The sequence below is a fragment of the Nyctereutes procyonoides genome, unplaced genomic scaffold, assembly GCF_905146905.1.
Source record: "Nyctereutes procyonoides isolate TBG_1078 unplaced genomic scaffold, NYPRO_anot_genome, whole genome shotgun sequence".
Classification (NCBI taxonomy): Eukaryota; Metazoa; Chordata; class Mammalia; order Carnivora; family Canidae; genus Nyctereutes; species Nyctereutes procyonoides.
The window spans coordinates 20,016,976-20,030,554 of record NW_026575141.1 but is presented as its reverse complement, the minus strand read 5'-3'; the positions used below and the strand labels follow the sequence as shown (position 1 = coordinate 20,030,554).

General features: G+C 36.7%; 1 pseudogene; it reads left to right on the top strand.

The window, feature by feature from the left end:
* The first annotated feature begins 6,284 nt into the window (after positions 1-6,284).
* LOC129498161 (serine/threonine-protein phosphatase 2A catalytic subunit alpha isoform-like) lies at positions 6,285-7,194 on the top strand (annotated as a pseudogene).
* The last annotated feature ends 6,385 nt before the right edge of the window (positions 7,195-13,579 follow it).

The window sequence follows — 13,579 nt, the reverse complement described above, 5'->3', positions numbered from 1 at the left end:
TAACCACAGGGGTAGGATGGAGTTATCTTTGGGAAAGTAGAACAAACAGATTTATGTCAACTTATTACTTCCAGGCAAAAACCTTCATTACATGATCATATTATAAGAAACTAGTGAACACTTTTACTGCATTAAAAGCCCTGTTTTCTAAAACAAACCAAATAAACACCATCATATTTCTAAAATGCACACATTTCCCAGATAGTCAACTAACTCACAATGGCTTAGTGACAACTTATGTTAACAAAAATTCAAATTACTTTAAGCTCTGATTTTCTGGGTTATTTTGCCATGGGGAAAAATATGTAGTTAAATAATTAGGCATTTTAACTAGGTAAGTATGTAGCTTTAATGTTTAATTGAAAAAATAATTTTTTAATTGTTTCCCATATTTAAATCTTTGCATCTCATGGTTTTTTTTTTTTGTTTTGTTTTTTTTTTTTTGTTTACTACAAATGCCTAGATTCACATGAAAAACATCTAAAAACTATCTGTGGCCTTTAATTTATATTTGGATTCTTTCTTTTAAAACTTTGCCCAAGTTACGCTAGTATCAACAAGAGGCTTTAAGAGAAACCCTTCAATTGGGATTGTATTCATACTGAAAAAGATGTTGCTAGAAATAAAGTTTAACTTTTTTTCTGAGGTTTACTGCCTGTGGTTTTGGCTGTCCTAAATATTAACATTGGGCTACTGACTTAGGGCATGCAAGCAGAGTTTGAAGGGCAACCCATCTTGAACAAAAGAGGTATACTGAGCATTGGTTCAGAAGACCCCTTAATGGCCCGAAAAATGATCCTAAATATACCTCCTGACATTCACTAAACAACTATGGGCTCTTTTTCTCCACTTGTGAAGAGCAAATTGACTTACCAATTGTGGTTATTATCTATTTAGAAAGTCATGAACAAAAATATTTGGCAACTTTTCTAGAAGAAAATGTTTGTATGATGCAACAAATGAGCATGTAATGTTGGCAAAATTCCTGGGAGAATTAGTTCTGAGAATTACGTTGTCTTTATATCATGGGATACCTTTCCAGTATACCCAGCTAAATGAGATTTGTGATGGCTTGTTCCCATGGTCTCACAGTTCCACTCCAGGGACGTGGGATGCCTATTCCTCCCTTCTATTCCCAATCTCTAAATCTAGAGCCCCTCAGACACTTAGAAAAAAGAAAATCTGCAGAGAGCTAAATTCAAATGGGGATACCTAAAATTGTTAAATGTTATTTTGAATAGAGAATAAAGGGGTTGTAGAAAAATCCTGTGATATTTGTCTCTGTTTCTATAACTTTGTGCCTATTTTCAAAGGATTCAAATTTTTTCTAGAGAAGGAAGTCAACCAGGATTTTGTCATTGCTTCAAGAAGGCATGTTGACTTTCCCTGGGAATACTCAACCTCTTGAAGTGTTTAATTCACCTTTTATCTCTAGAGTGCCTAGAAGCAGTGTTTTGTGCAATAAACACTTGAAGGAAGAGTGAAGAACAGGGCTGATGAGTGAAATGTTATTTCCCCTTCATTCATCCATAAAGTGAAAACTTCTATGTGAGGCATCATCTTCAATCCAAAAAGCAAGGCAGAAAAACTTGTCTACCCTATGAAGTCACAGAGCAAGAGTATTTACTAATTTCCAGGAGATGGGCTTAGGTCCTTTCTTTTAAAACAAGGAAATGTTTCTGAGATTCCGCAATTCAAATGAGTGTCAGAACCCTGTCAGCAGGTTTCAAAGAATGCAGATGTATTTAACTTTTATTCTTGGAGAAAACAAACAAACAAACAAAAAAAATAGATCAAGCAGGACCCACTTTTACCTCTAATTCTATTGTAAACTAGTAACTTGACAACAAAGAAAAATTATCTTCTAGCCCTGCCTTACCTTGTTGAAAGAACGGAGGAATTTATCCATACAATCATCTTGAGGTAATCAATAGACATAAAAATACATCCTAACAAAGGGAAAGGAAGCACCTGCTATTTAAATGATGACAAGCATGCAGCCTCTAACTAGGGAAAGAAGGTGAACAAACTCTCTGCTCATGATGGACAATCTTCCTGATAGATTTCACCTAATTGGATCTCTATTTTAATGGGAGTCAGGGGTTATCAGAATTAGTATTTCTTTATTTACACAGTGGCTATAGACTGCAGAGAACTGAAGAAGAGCTCAGCAGAAAGCAGAGACCTGAAGAAGAGCTCAGCAGAAAGCTCCTTCCTTCCATGGAGGAAGAGCACTCTGCTGGTATTTGCTATTACTAAAACAGATGTATAATTATGACACTTCAAAAAATGGAGCACAATCATAAATGGCACATTTGTCAGAGGGGAAAATGCATTAAGTGGATAGTGGGAGGCTGCCACCAGCATTCTGACTAATTTGAACTTGTTTGAAAATTTGGACCAGTCCCTGAACTTAGGTTTTTATTTCTAAAGTGCAGATGATTGGATTTGCCCAGTAGCGCTGTGAGATTCAAACTTTGATTGCATCCCTTAGTGATCTGCCACTAAGTTTTGGTTGAGACACAGGATAAAGTTCACAGCTAAGTGTCAGAATCTCCCCGCATTCCCAGGATTCTATATAGAGTCACTCACTCAATTGTTCCCTTCTACTGCAGAAGAGAATGTGGCCATATCCTACAATTGGTTTAGAGCTTGAGCTCCTGGACTGGGCAGATGCTTCACCTCAGAGTATATGTTTCCTGTTAGGGACACTCAATTTTTTGCTTTGAACCACCTCTTACCTCTAGACTAATTATCTAGTTTCTAGATTTTGCTCATGTTCATCTGGGTACAGCCCTGTTTTCAACTTTTCCATAAAATCTTCTCTCCTCGCAGTAAAGTTCTCAAAAGCATCCATATTTCAAGAACAGATTTGGCACTCTCAAGGCATTTCTTACTACCTTATATCACAGAAACCAACACACATGTATTAGCTTGAAACCCACTGAAGACAAGTCTTTGTTTCCTGAAAATTCCTACATCCCTACCACCTCATAAATCTCTTAAATATGAAACAACATAATCAATGTTGGATAAATACTTAGGGATTTCACTTTATAAACATATTTTTCAAAGTAATTTAGATTTCGTTTAAAATACACTATATTAAACAGAATACACAGTCTTCTCAGGTGCATGTGGGATATTCCCCATGATAGATCATATGTTAGGCCACCAAACTAGTCTCAGTAAATGTAAGAAGACTGAAATCATATTAAGCATCTTTGCCAACCATAACTTTATGAAACCAGGAATCAACTACAAGGCAAATGGAAAAAACAGAAGCATATGGAAAGTAGACAATATGCTACAAACCAACCAACTGGTCAATAAAGAAATCAAAGAGGAAATTAAAAAGTACCTTAACACACAGAAGAATGAAAATACAATGCTTCAAAAAAATCTATGGAGGGATCCCTGGGTGGCGCAGCGGTTTGGCGCCTGCCTTTGGCCCAGGGCGCGATCCTGGAGAACCCGGGATCGAGTCCCACGTCGGGCTCCCGGTGCATGGAGCCTGCTTCTCCCTCTGCCTGTGTCTCTGCCTCTCTCTCTCTGTGTGTGTGCCTATCATAAATAAATTTTAAAAAATTTTAAAAAAATCTATGGAATGCAATAAAAGCAATTTTAAGAGGAAGTTTATAGTGATACAGAAATAAGAAATAAGAAAACCTCAAGAAATAAGAAAAATTTCAAACAATTTATTCTCACACCTAAAGGAACTAGAGAAAAGGACACACAAAGCTCAAAGTTAGTAGAAGGAAGGAAAGCTGATTCTTTTAAAAGTAATCTCTATGTCTAACATGAAGATCGAACTCATAACCCTGAGATCAAGAATTATATGCATTACTTACTGAGTCAGCCAGGTGCCCCCAAAACTGATTTTTTAAAGAGATCTAAATCTTTAGAAAAACTATCAAGAAAAAAAGAACAAATGGCCCAAATAAAATCAGAAATTAAAGAAAAGTTATAATCAATACTACAGAAATACAAAGGATTGTAAAAGACTACTATGAACAGTTTTACACCAACAAATTAGAGAATCTAGAAGAAATGGATAAATTCCCAGAAATATACAATCTACCAAGACTAAATCAGAAATAGAAAATCTAAACACACCAATTAGTAGCAATAAAATTGAATCAGTAATAAAAAAGTCAAAAAGGAAAAAAAAACAACAAAAAATACTTAAAAGTCTGCAACCAAATGCTTCACAGATGAATTCTACCAAATATTCAAAGAATAATTACTACCAATTTTTCTCAAGCTATTCCAAAAAGATAAAGAGGAGGTAAGGCTTCCAAGATCATTCCACAAGGCAGCATTACCCTCATACTAAAACCAGACAAAAACACTACAGAAAGAGAAAATTATAAGTCAATATCTCCAATGAGCATAGATGCAAAAGTCCTCAACAAAATATTAGCAGACCCAATTAAAAATACATTAAAAGGATCATATACCATGATCAAATGGGATTTATTTCAAGGATGCAAGGGTGGTTCGGTATCTGCAATCAATCAGTACAATACACCACATTAACAAATGAAGGGTAAAAACCAAATGATCACCTCAACAGATGCAGAAAAAGATTTGACAAAATTCTATATCAATTAATAATAAAAACACTCAACAGTGTGGGTTATAGAGGGAATGTACGTCAACATAATAAGGGCCATATATGACAGGTCCACAGGTAACATCATACAGTGGAAAGCTGAAAACTTTTCCTTTAAGATTACAAACAAGGCAAGGATGCCCACCCTCACCATTTTTATTCAACACAGTATTGGAAGTTTTAGCTGCAGCAATTAGACAAGAAATAAAAAGCACCTGCATTGGGAGAAGTAGAGCTGTCACTATTCACAGATGACATGATGCTATATATAGAAAATCCTAAAGCTTCCACCCAAGAACTATTAGAATAAAGGAATTTAGTAAAGTGACAGGATGCATAATGAATATACAGAAAACTGTTGTATTTTTACACACTGAAAACCAGTTATCAGAAAGAGAAATAAGTAAAATAATCCCACTTATAATTGCATCAAATAGAATTAAATAACCTAGGAGTAAATTTAACCAGAGATGAGAGATCTATATACTGAAAACCATAAGATACTTTCCTAAACATAAGGAAAGATATACTGTGCTCACAGATGGGAAAAACTTTGTTCAAATATCCATACTACCCAAAGGGATCTACAAATTTAATGAAACGCCTATCAAAATACTAATAGCATTTTCCATAGAACTAGAACAAAGAATCCTAAAATTTGTGTGGAACCACCAAAGACCCTGACTAGCCAAAGCAATCTTTAGAAAGAACAAGCTATTATGCATCTAGATTTCAAACTATACTACAAAGTATAGTAATCAAAGCAGCATGGTACTGACACAAAAACAGACACACAGATCAGTGGAACACAACAGAAAGCCCAGAAATAAACAGATGCTTATGCTATCAGTTAATCACCAGAGGAAGCAAGAATATATAATAGGGAAAAGACGGTCTCTTCGGTAAATGGTTTTGAGGAAACTGGACAGCTACATGTAAAAGAGTGAAACTAGACCTTGTACACCATGTAAAAAAATAAACTCAAAATGGATTAAAGGCTTAAATATAGAACCTGAAACCACGAATTTCAATGAAAACATAGGCAGTAAGTTATTTGACATTGGTCTTAGAAATATATATATATATATATATATATATATTTGTTTTTCATCTGTCTCCTCAACACAAAAACAATGGAACTACATCCAACTAAAAAGCATTTGCATAATGGAGGAAACCTTCAACAAAACAAAACAAAACAAGCTACTGAACAGGCTAAGATATTTGTAAGTCATATATCTGATTAGAGGCTAACATCCAAAATATATAAAGAACTCCTAAGATTCAATATCAAGGAAACAATCCAATTTAAAAATGGGCCAAGGACCTGAATAGACATTTTTCCAAAGATGATAGACAGATGGCCAATAGGCACATAAAAAGGTACTTAATATCACTATGCATCAGGGAAATGCAAATCAAAACCACAATGATCGATCACCTCATACCTGTTAGAATGCTATCATCAAAAAGATAAGGAGCAGAGGAGGGCAGCAGCAGGTGGCCGGGTAGTGCAGGGAGAGCCCTAGGGTTCACGCTGGTGCTGAGCAGCTGCCGGTAGCTACACAAGTACCCGGGGAACCAGCCCCTGCATGTGTGTATTACCCATAGTGTGGGTGGTGCTGTGGGAATAGTGTGCAGCCACAACCAGTTTGGGCGGGGGGGCATGATGGATGAGAAGGTGTTCACCCAAGGAGCTGGACCAGTGGATCGAATGGCTGAAGGGTACAAAGAGCTGTCAGAGTCCCAGGTCAAGAACCTTTGCCAGAAGGCTAAAGAAATCCTGACAAAAGAATGCAACATGCAAGAGGTTCCATATCCTGTCACCATCTGTGGAGATGTGCAAGGACAATTTCAGGATCTCATGAACTGTTTAGGTTTGGTGAGAAATCACCAGGTACAAACTACCTGTTTATGAGAGATCATGCTGACAGAGGATATTACACAGTTGAAACAGTCACTCCCGTTGTAGCTCTTCAGGTCTGTTACCATGAATGCATCACCATTCTCCTAAGAAATCACGAGAGTAGACAGATCACACAAGTCTACGATGAGTGTTTAGTGAAATATGGAAATGCAAATATTTGGAAACATTTTATGTTATCTTTTTGACTCTTCCTTTCACTGCTTGGTGGATAGGCAGATATTCTGTTTATATGGTGGACTCTCACCATGCCTACATACAGTGGATCACATCAGAGTGCTTGATCACCTAGAAGTTCCTCATGAGGGTCTAATGTGTGACTTGTGGTCAGATGCAGACAATCATTTGGGTTAGGGTGTATCTCCTCGAAGAGCTGGTTACACCTTTGGGCAAGACATTTCCAAAACATTTAATCATGCCAATGGCCTCACGTTGGTGTCCAGAGCTCACCAGCTAGTGATGGAGGGATATAACTGGTGCTTAAGACTGGAGTGTCATAATAATTTTTAGTGCTCCAAACTATTGTTATCATTGTGGTATTCAAGCTGTGATCATGGAACTGATGATAATCTATAATACTTTCTTGCAGTTTGATCCAGCACCTAGCAGAGGAGAGCCAAATATTACTCATAGTACTCCAGACAGCTTCCCGTAATGAAATTTTGAACTTGTACAGTATTGCCACAAACCATATATTGACCTCATGGAAATGGGAAGAGCATTACTTTGGAGTAACTGCAAAGTGTCAGAGAATAATTAACAATCAAAATGCTTGTTTTCATATGGACTGAAAGATGTGCCATATAAAAATACAAAGTCTCTTGTCATCAACAGCCATGACTGCTTTAGAATGAACCAGTTCATTGCACAGTGAAGCGACATTGTTGGTAGAGAAACAAATTTGTGGCATAGCCCTGTTTGTAGTGACTTGTGCTTTCTCTGAGAGACTGAAGATAATAACATGTAAATATTAACACCTCTTACATACAATTTAACTTCTATTTAGCTATTGCTTTACTCAGCACGACTGTAGATACTGACAGCAGCAATCATTGGAGCTTAATGAAGATTTTAAAAAAATAAGTACTAAGACCTCCCTTCTACTTGTGAGTTTTGAAATCATCTTGTTTATTTTCAGGGACACTGTTTAACTGTATGATTTGCCTGCACTCAGTTTATTTCCCCTCTCAGAGCTCAGCCTGATGTTGTTCTTTGTTATTGTCAGAACCTGGTGAATGGTTTGAACAGAACTGTTTCTCCCCCTCCTATAAGGCAAAGTTACTGCTCAACAGCTCTGCAGTGTTTTTCATAATAAATAACAAGTGTTGGTGAGGATGGAGAAAAGGAAATCTTGTGCAACGTTGGTGGGAATATAAATTGTAGCAGCCACTATAGAAAATAGTTTGGAGGTTCCTCAAAAAACTTAAAAATAGCATCACACAATATGATCCAGCAATCCTACTTCTAGATATTTATAAACAAAATGAAAACAATAATTTGAAAAGACATATGCCCCACTACATTCACAGCATTATACATAACAGCAAGATATGGAAACAACCTAAATGCTCATCAATAGATGAAATGGATTCGATAAAGGAGGAAAGACTATCCATTGGAAGAAAGACAGTCTCTTCAATAAATGGTGCTGGGAAAATTGGACATCCACATGCAGAAGAATGAAACTAGACCACTCTCTTGCACCATACACAAAGATAAACTCAAAATGGATGAAAGATCTAAATGTGATACAAGATTCCATCAAAATCCTAGAGGAGAACACAGGCAACACCCTTTTTGAACTCGGCCGCAGTAACTTCTTGCAAGATACATCCACGAAAGCAAAAGAAACAAAAGCAAAAATGAACTATTGGGACTTCATCAAGATAAGCAGCTTTTGCACAGCAAAGGATACAGTCAACAAAACTCAAAGACAACCTACAGAATGGGAGAAGATATTTGCAAATAACATATCAGATAAAGGGCTAGTTTCCAAGATCTATAAGGAACTTCCTAAACTCAACACCAAAGAAACAAACAATCCAATCATGAAATGGGCAAAAGACATGAACAGAAATCTCACAGAGGAAGACATAGACATGGCCAACATGCACATGAGAAAATGCTCCGCATCACTTTCCATCAGGGAAATACAAATCAAAACCACAACGAGATACCACCTCACACCAGTGAGAATGGGGAAAATTAACAAGACAGGAAACCACAAATGTTGGAGAGGATGCGGAGAAAAGGGACCCTCTTGCACTGTTGGTGGGAATGTGAACTGGTATAGCCACTCTGGAAAACTGTGTGGAGGTTCCTCAAAGAGTTAAAAATAGACCTGCCCCAAGACCCAGCAATTGCACTGCTGGGGATTTACTCCAAAGATACAGATGCAATGAAACACCGGGACACCTGCACCCCGATGTTTCTAGCAGCAATGTCCACAATAGCCAAACTGTGGAAGGAGCCTCGGTATCCATCGAAAGATGAATGGATAAAGAAGATGTGGTTTATGCATACAATGGAATATTACTCAGCCATTAGAAACGACAAATACCCACCATTTGCTTCAACGTGGATGGAACTGGAGGGTATTATGCTGACTGAAGTAAGTCAATTGGAGAAGGACAAACCGTGTATGTTCTCATTCATTTGGGGAATATAAATAATAGTGAAAGGGAATATAAGGGAAGGGAGAAAAAATGTGTGGGAAATATCAGAACATAAAGACTCCTAACTCTGGGAAACGAACTAGGGGTGGTGGAAGGGGAAGAGGGCGGGGGGTGGGGGTGAGTGGGTGACGGGCACTGAGGGGGACACTTGACGGGATGAGCACTGGGTGTTATTCTGTATGTTGGTAAATTGAACACCAATAAAAAATTAATTTATTAAAAAATAGATGAAATGGGTAAAGAAGATGAAGTATTTATATACAATGGATTACCATTCAGCTATAAAAACAATGAAATCTTGCCATTTGCAATAACATGGATGGGACTGAGAGAGTTATAATGATTAGTGAATTAAATAAGACAGAGAAAGACAAAAACCATAGGACTTCACTTGTGGAATCTGAAAAACAGAGAACAAATGAACAAAACAAAACGACTCAGGTACAGAGAAACTGATGATTGCCAGAAGGGAGGAAAGGAGAGGGATGGATGGAGTAGGCAAGAGATATTAAAATGTACAGTGTTCCAGTTATAAAATAAATAAGACATGGATATGTAATATGTGTCATAAGGAACATAGTCAATAACATCATAACTTTGTATGGTGACAGATGGTGACTAGACTTATTGTGGTGACCATTTCGTAATATATCTCAAATCACTCTGCTGTATACCTGGAACTAACACAATATTGTATGTCATTATTATTCAATAAAAATAAAATATACTATGAATACTGACTTTATCAGTTCCTATGTCCGCTACTTGTATAAAAAGAATAATTATCCTCTAATGGTTTTCAAAGTAAGTTTTGATTTTTGTGTACAGTTTCAAGGCAAATTTATAAGGATTTGGAACCCTCGAAAGACACCCAAATGTTACAGTCTTCTGTTTAGACATAAAAATCACCACATTCTACATTTTACAATATATACCATACAGATAGCTCTATATCTTAATTTAAAGATATTAATTTAAGAGTTCTAGATTTTTGCTCCAAATTTATAAATTATCTGGCTTATAAGAATCTAAACATCTCTGTAAAGTCTGGAGCAGGGTTTCTCAACTTTGGAATTATTGACATTTTGAACTAGGTAATTGTTTTTTTGCGGGGGAGGGGCTCTCCTATACATGGTAGGATGTTCAGTAGCACTCTTGGCCTCTACCCATTAGAAGCCAATAGTACTCTTCTATTATCCCTATTGGGACCAAATACTTCCTCCACAAATTGATCAGTGTCCCTGGGGAGAAAATTCCATTTTCTTGTGATCTCCAGATCAGTAGCAGTTTTGTCACCTGTGAGCTTATTAAAAATGCAAAATTTTAAGTCCACCCTGACCTAATGAACCAGAATCTCTGGGGTGGTACCCAGGGAACTGCCACTTAACAAGCTCTCCAGATGATTTTAATGTGCATTTAAATTTGAAATCCACAGAGGCCCAGTGAATTAGGACAGGGGTTGGGCTTTTGTGTGCTTATGAAGTTCCACAGATGATTCTGATACTGACTAAAGTTTAGGAGCTACTAGAGCCCAGGTTACTACATTTGTTTGCGTATTAGAATAACCTGGGGCATGGAGGTTGGAGCAGAGATTTTTAAAGTCTTAAAGTTCAGGTCACATGGCAGACCAATTAAATCGGGGTCTTGGTGGATGGGACATAGAAGGCAATACATTTGAAACTAAAGTGTTGACTACACAATAGAATCACCTGGGGAGCTTTTGAAACTACTTGTGACTGGTCCCATTTTCCATGAATTGAATCACAACTCTTAAGTTATTATGTTTTTCCCCCACACAATATAATGTCAGATGATTCTCATGTGCATTGAAGATCGTGAACTATTGCTTTAAGTTTGCATAAATATTCAGAGGCAGAATAATGTTGTTAGGGATGCAGACCTTAGATTCTAGTTGTCTGGGTTTGAATCCCAGTTTTACCTCTTCCTGTTTGATCTTGGGCAAGTTACTTAACCACACTAAGCTCCTGTGCCCTCTTCTGTCAAATGGGGAAGATAATAATGATACTTCTCTAGGACACTGTTTTAAGGATTAAATGAAATGACCCATTCAAAGTACTCCTGTGGCATCAATGGAACAAAAGAAGCGCTCAGCAAAATTTCTAGTAATTTTTTAAAGCAAGATGACAAGATTAACCATTAAGAAATAGATCTCTGGGGCACCTGGCTGGCTCAGCAGTTGAGCGTCTGCCTTTGGCTCTTTTGCTTTTGTTTTGACACTACCAAGGCAAAATGGTTGGGTGAAGGAGATTGGAATAGAACATCATGTATTTGTGCAGAAGAACCTGGGGTTCCTGTTAATGTGACACAAAGTTGGAAGAGAGACCATTTTCACCAAAAGGAACTAAGTTACTAAAGCATATCTCACTAAACTAAAAGGTCAAAAGTTCATCTACCTTAATATCCAATGCCTCCCCATTCCTGCCAAAAATATAATTTATCAGGCTGGGTGTGTAAGATTTCAGGAGGTCAATTTAGGAAGAAGCTATGACATGTTTAACGATCCAAATTCGTGCATGACCAAGTAGAAACCATGTTGGCCCCTGGGATATATCAGTTTCTGAATCTCCAATAGTGAGAGTCCTCCTTCTCACCATTTTATGTTATGGAGTTTTTCTTGTGTTTTTATCCTAGAACTACTCCCTTGCACACAGTAGTTGTTCAATAAGTCTTTGAATGAATGAATAACATGTTTAGAGTTTAAAAAGCAGAGAATAAAAGCTGGATTTGGAATAGAGTAAGTATAAAGGCATTTCCCCATTAGGCTGAGAATAATTGAACGGGAGTTATTCTACTGGTTACTGGATTTGTAACCTCAACCAAATTACAGAACTTTTTAAAAAATTTATTTGTAATATCTCTGTCTTTGATTTTTAGCAGTTTCATTAGGATAGACGTAGGTTTCTATCCTACTTGGAACTCCTGTTTTCAAAGCATGAAGATTCTTGTCTTTGATCAATTCTGGAAATTCTGTTATTATTTCTTTAAATATTTAGCCTTAATCTAAAATTTATTTTAGACCTACAATGAACCTTCTCTTTCTATCCTCCATTTTTCTTATACTCTTCCATTTTCCCACTCTTTAACTTTCCTCAGCTCCATCTTTGATTTCAAGAATTTTCTGTTCAGTTATATCTAATCTGCTCTTTAATTTCCCATTGAGACAGTGATCATGTATTTCAAGTCCAGAAGTTCTATTGGTTTTAAATCTTTTTTTTTTTCCGTAGTGTCTTATTTTCTTATGTTTTTATTTCATGGGAAGTGGGGCTTTCTTTACCTGTGGGACTGTTTCCTGATCTGGATTGAACTGATTTTGTGTTTGCTTCTGACAGATGAATCAGGCATTCTGTCAGCCTAAACCCCTTTTATACCACTTTTTGGGTTGGAATTTCTCATTTTATGTGGGATGCCTAGATTTGAATCTCAAACTCCAGGGGAAAAAAATGCCCCAGGGTAGTCAATTCTCAAGCTCTTTCCTCTACAGGGAGCTAAAGCCAAGAGAAAGAGAAGTCATTTTATCGCCTATCTGTGCTGAAAGGAAGATTTTTTTTTCCTGTAAATTTCTCTTTTACTGAGGGTATAGTTATTCAAAGAATCCATTTTTTATTAGAGTTTCAATTCCGTTTCCCGTTAGCCTTCCATTTTGTCTAGGAGTCCCAAGGCTTCATCTCACTGTTTTTTATAAATGTTTTACCTCTAACCCTCAAGGGTTTAGGGCTGATTTCATTCCCTGATTTATACTTGGCCCCTTTCTCTTACTTGCAAACAGCTATGCAGTTCAACATGTTGTAGAAGGAAGACTCTCTTCTTTTCCTACAGAAAATGGGAATCTCTCACTTATATTAGGGCCAACCATATGACTTACTGATATTTGACCATTTTTGAGCTTTAACATTTTATGTGTTACCTAATATCATGTTTCTTAAATATTTAACTTAAATATTTTCTAACTCTCAGAGTTGATATGGGGAACAAATGAGATGTAAAGTTCTTGGCACTTTGAACATAGAGTAAATAATAAATGGCAGCTTACTATTAAACATATACATGTCCATAAAAGCATGAAACTTGGGAAGAATACATATCACAAACATACAAACTGACAATAGAATTTACCTTTAGGGAGGGAAACTGAATTGCTGGAAACAGGGCAGAGAGGAGACTTAATTTTTCCTATAAACCCTTTGGTAACTTTTGAATTTTGAGTGATTTTCCTGTATGTCCTATTCAAAAATCTTTTTAAAATGAAAAATCATAAGCCTATCAAACTGCCTTAATATATACCATGTATGAGGCAAAGAATGTGACTGGGAGTGATTTTTTACTCTTTATTCTATGTATTTCCAT